Below are 6,048 nucleotides of genomic sequence, written 5' to 3' on the forward strand. Positions count from 1 at the left end.
GGGTTTAAAATCATGATGAGCAGCTTTTATTATGGTTGGCTGGAACATTAATCTGATTTATTGTCTGGCATTTAATCAGCAAGCAGTTCTACTATTACAATTCCGTTTTTGTTAAATGTGATAGTGACTACAAAATGAGATGGGGAAAAAGATAAAGAACTATTTTACAGAGGGCTATAAAATATTTGCATGTTTTGTGATCCTGTGTTAAAAATAATCAAGGAAACCTTTCTAGTCACAGGATTTAGATTTAGAATATTTAAAATGGTCTCTCATACTTGTTATTGACAAAAAGTTAACTTTAAGATTACCAAGTTGCAAGTCTTACGCAAAATGTGCTTCCTTTATGGTTTCCAGGACCTGACATTGATACTCACTGTTTTGTGGGTGGGTATTTTTATGATATCCACTCCCATAGAAATAGAAATAATTTACTGCAAAATGCACCACATAGCCTCCTGCCACGAGTGGTGGCACTGATGCAACGAGTCATGTGGCATCCAGCCATGAGCAGTGGCACCTGCGTAATGCATCACATGGCGTCTGCCTGCAAGTGGCTGCAATCAGATACAAAAGAAGTTGGGCAGCGGCATGTCAGGCATTAGGGCGAGAGAGGAGTGGCTGTGGTGGTCCTAAGGTAAGTGGGTAAAATATCCCCTGAAAATAAGATGCACTTATTTTGGGGTCTTATTTTCGAGGAAACACAGTATATATAGAGAACTCAGAAGTGGGAAAATACACTGCATTATCTATTATGTGGGAAACGTAAGACTGTTTATTTAGGCAGCTCGCCCACTGAGAAAAATCTATTTTGTATCCAGATTCTAGATGTTACAACAGTTACAACAGTTATCAACTTAATCTTCTCTTGTTCTTTACTAGGAGTTCTTCCTCCTACCTTTCATCTTATTCACAAATTAGAAAGAAGTTCACCTTGTAATGAACAGCCGTAACCTCAGAGTTTCTAGCTAATGGACCAGCTTTCAAGGTGCCATATCTTTTGAAGGATTTAAAAGTTCACACTCAGTTACAACATGGTTTTAATGAAGTCTATCCATGGATAAAATTCAGGGAGGAGAACTGTGTTGGAAAGGTAATATATAAAGGTATTTCATAGAAGGCAAGCTTGAATGTTTAGGTTAAGGGCAGCATACCTGGTGTGTGTGTGTGTGTGTGTGTGTGTTTAAGTGCTGAACAGAGGTTTGCCCTTGGATTTTGGCATTGAAAGAACTGCACCTGTTAGCTGTAATAAACTTTATTACATGAGAATGTTTGTTGTGCTGTTACAACCCATATTTACATGACAAGGGATTGGTTGTCTTATGCTGATCTGCTCTACAGATAAAAACATCCCAAACAATGTAAAGGAAGCTACTCTTTTTCCCTGTCCATCTAAGGAGGATAGGATTTTTCTTCCAGTTAGCAAAGTCACAACTATTGTGGAATTGAAGCCATGGCTCCATTGGTTTAAGGATGTAGTTTAAGACATGCTTGAATTTAAATTGCTCTTGAATATGAGTGTGCTGAATTAGGGAAAATTAATTGCAAACCCAGAACAAAACACTGTATTTAATTGGTTCTGTCAAATGATTCGAGGTCAGTCACAGTTAAGCAGAGCAGAAACCCAGAATGCTTATTTAGGGGTTGGGATAAAACAGAATCCTTAGTGAATAGGTCTTGGCTGGTGCATGTCAATGTCTTCCTTCCATACAATATTCTCCACCATCCTGATAGTCTCTATCCCCTCTGCCCAGGAACCTTCCTTTCCTATCCTCAGTCACCAATTATCTTCTACTGTAACAAAGCCCATCAGCCCTGTTCATCTTTTTCTCTTTTTCATTTTTTCCCCATTCTCTTTCTTCCCCTTGGCCATCCATGTTGGTAGTTTTCTTCTCTGCTCTTCTCAAAACACTTCTGTTTAGAACAAAACATCAGAAACTTTCAGGTTTCAATTTGGGCATCACCCCTAACTTGTATCATTTTCCCTGCATGATCATGCAGGATTCTAGACATACAAGAATATGAATTTACACATAGTGTTAGTAACATTACAATGTGTGTGTGTGTGTGTCTGTGTGTGTGTGTCTGTGTGTATATATATATATACACACACACACACACATACATATACATATACATACATACATACATACATACATACATATATATATAAATATATATATTTAAAGTCACAACCCCTGGTATGCCCAAATCGATTCCCAACATAGGGTATGGCTAGCTGATGAGAGGTAAATAGCTTGAAATAGATCTATACTATTTATTTATTTATCAGCATAAATATAACATACATACATACATATATACATACATACATACATACATACATATATACACATACATACATACATACATACATACATACATATATATATATATATAGCTCAAGTAACACAGATTTGCTACCAGACAATTTTTGGTTTGACACAGGGGTGGGTTCCAGATTCTTTAACTGCTGGTTTGCTCAGGGATGTACTTGATGCGCATGTTTGATGTGCATGCTTGATGCACGCTACATGTGCATAGACAGTAGTGAAAAGAAACAAGATGGCGTCATCTATGGCACCACCAATAGAACTGGTTCAGAGTTGTGGGCGGCCAAGTTATTACCTACTCAGCTGAACCAGTCTGAACTGGTAGGAACCCACCTCTGGTTTGACAGTACTATCCTTTTCTGTGCAAGTGAACAAAGTGCAAAACTATAGTAGCAAAAAGAAGGAAGATGGAATACAGGTAGATCTTGTTTAGTAATTGACTCAGGTAGCAACCATTCAAAGTTAAGAGGGTGATGAAAAGTCAATTTTGTGATAATACTTGCATTTGCAACCTTCACAGTGTCTATGTTTGCCATTACAATCAGACAGTATGCATCATCCTGCACCTAACCCAGGTTTTCCCTGCAGAGTGAAGAGACTGCATAAACAAAATCTCTCTTATTGAACTGTTAGTTCTCTGCAATGCAGCACTTCCGTCTAAAGTGTTAACTGCAAGTTAACAAGCTCAGTTCTACTACCTCAATTTATAAGTTTGCAGCTGCTTCCTATAATTGACAAGAGGTTTATTAGTTTCACACTGCAGTACTGTAAAGCAGGGGTCCTCAACCACTCGGATTTTGTGGACCGACACTGGGCTGTGGCATACTAGAAACTGGGCTGCACAAACAAGCAAAACCCCATCCATGGGATGTAGGTAGGAAGAAAAACCACGCCCCCTCTGTCTTCGGAAAAACCTCTCAGCACGGAAGTGGTTCCCGGTGCCTAAATAGCTGTAAAGACTTTTATTTGCCTTTAGGCAAATAGTCAAATTGCTTTCATTGTATATTCCTCATAGTGTGCCAGCTTACCCCCTTGTATTCCATTCTACCAATGAGTGGAAATGCAAACATCCATTTTCTTCTTGCTAATTATCCCAGCACTGGGATAAGCACCGAGGAGGGGGTGGGGTGGGGGAATAGGACTATAGGATTTGCTCTTTTACAGAGTTTCTTCATGAGTGGAGTTCCAGAATTTTTTTCTGTCGTTTGGGTCATATTGTTCTGATGCTCTAAAACAAAGCTGAAGGAAAATCATTAGCACGGTTATGTGATTTTTCACTTAGTGACTGTGTTACCGGTCCCAATTTGTCAGGTAATTTTTCTGAGTTTTTTTTAAAATTATTGTTTCCTACCTATAGACAAAATCTTCCTGGTCTGAGGACTCTATTGTCTACAGCAGGACTGGCTGGGGAATTCTGGGAGCTGGAGTCCAGTCGTCTTCAAGTGGCCTAGATTGAGAAACACTGATCTACAATATACACTGTTAATGTTAGGGAAGGGTTGTCTTCACCCTCTTTATTTTGCACACATACAGGCTGAGTTGCCTCTTACTCCTCCCTCTTTGGAATCCGCCTCCTTGCAACATTCTATTACACAACTGAAGTTGCTAAACAAAGTCTTTTACACCCACTCTCCACATTCTGTTGTGGTGCAGTGGTTAGAATGCAGTATTGCAGGCTAATTCTGCCAACTGCCAGGAGTTCAATCCTGCCCAGCTCAAGGTTGAATCAGCCTTCCATCTTTCTGAAGTCAGTAAAATGAGGACCAGGATTGTTGGGGGCAATTTGCTAACAATGTAAACCACTTAGAGAGGGCTGTACATTACCGTGAAGCAGTGTATGAGTGCTATTTCTATTTCTAGGGAAGGCTTTTAAAAGTGTGAAAAGCAGGGGTAATTAAAGGTTTTACAGTATTTGTAATACAGTATTACAGTATTTGTATTCTGCAATCATAATTGTTCTGTGGAAAATGGAAAAAAAGAGCTGTATTTCCCCCATAATATAAACAGTGTTTTGTGTAGGGGGGAAATATAACTTACATGTTTTATTAGTGCAAGAATTTTGCATTCTCTGAATATATAAAAAATGTACAGGTTGGCCTGCCTCAAGTTTGCCATTATGGAGTCCTTGATTCTTCTCTGAGCTTGTTTGCTTGCAGAGGGAACATCAATTAATCGAAGCAGCATACTTGGCTGTTAGTCTCCTTACAGATGTCCAGATCCCCCCTGAAAGTTTAACTATTTGTTTTTGGAAAACATTGGAGCAGGGGGCAACCCTTATTGACCTTGAAAAAGTGAAGCAGGGTTGGGCTTAGTATTTGGGAACATCGAGAAATGTCAAGGCAATAGCTTTGAATGAGAAAATTATAACCACCTATAAAGCGCTCCATGGTAGTGGATCTGGCTATCTGAGAGACCGCCTTCTGCTAATTACCTCCCTGCGTCCCATCAGATCGCACAGGGTAGGCCTCCTCCGAATTCCATCCGCCAGTCAGTGCCAACTGGCGACTACACGGAGGAGAGCCTTCTCAGTTGCAGCTCCAACGCTATGGAACAACCTCCCCGTGGAGATCCGTACCCTCACCACAGTCCAGGCCTTCCGCACAGCCCTCAAGATCTGGCTATCCCGTCAGGCCTGGGGATAGGATTTATTCTCACCCCGCCCGAATGTTGAGTGAATGTCGTGTTTTATGGTTAATTTTTTTACTCACATTTTTTCTTTTATGTCTTGTCTTGCACTCCCTTCCCCTATTGTTGTAAGCCGCCCTGAGTCCCCTCAGGGAAAAGGGCGGCCTATAAATATTTAATAAAATCAAATCAAATCAAAAAAGAATCCTAGAAGGCAATGACAAACTGATGCCATGTTTCTACCACAAACACTGCAAGGATGTGACCATGTTATCACTAGATATTAAACTCAGCTGGAGGGGATTTTGTAAAATTATCTTGTTTGGGAAATCAGTAGTAGACATTACTAACACTATTTCATCTAGCTTCTATTTATTTTAGCTTAGCTTCTCAACAACACTTCTAATTCATTTCTACTCCTTTTATATTTCAAAAGTTTGCTCCTTAATTTGCTAATTTTTTAATGAACAAAATAATCTTCTAACAGATAGTTAGTGAAAGATAGTGAACTTTTCCCACTGCAATTAAAACTGATGTACCATAAGTACACTAGCAGAAAGGAGATGTGATGGTCTTTTGCTATGTGATTGTAGAGATTGATTTGAGCAGTAGTTTCTTAGAGCATAATCAGAAAGCCACATTAAAAATGCCATTCACTGGTTCTTGAATCAGCATAAAATTCAGACTTGATTGTCAGCCTTTCTCTATCACAAGAACGAGTCCAGGTTGGTTTTTTTTTTTAAAGACTGTAAAAATCAAAGTTTGAAGACCTTTGTGTTAACTTATACATGCTTGACAAAATAAATAAATTAAAATTAAATGCTTTGTTAGCTTCCCCAAAAGCCACCCGCTGACCCGGCATCCTTCCTAGCCGCTCAGAAGCGCCGCTTGCTTCTCTCACCCCTCTTTTTAAGTCAAAGGCGGAAGGGAACGCCGCCTCCGCTCGACGAATCGGGGCATCGTCCCACTTTGCCTTGGCAAACTCGGCTGTCTTGTGGCAGGCCGAAGAAGTCGATCGCCGATCTTCCCGCACGGCGGGTTTTCTCCAGCCGCCGGTCGGGTGACAGAAGCGCAGACGTTTTCTTAGCGC

This window comes from Thamnophis sirtalis, unplaced genomic scaffold (assembly GCF_051295495.1).
Source record: "Thamnophis sirtalis isolate CommonGarterSnake01/CBP01778 unplaced genomic scaffold, rThaSir2_p1.2 scaffold_6, whole genome shotgun sequence".
NCBI classification, from domain to species: Eukaryota; Metazoa; Chordata; class Lepidosauria; order Squamata; family Natricidae; genus Thamnophis; species Thamnophis sirtalis.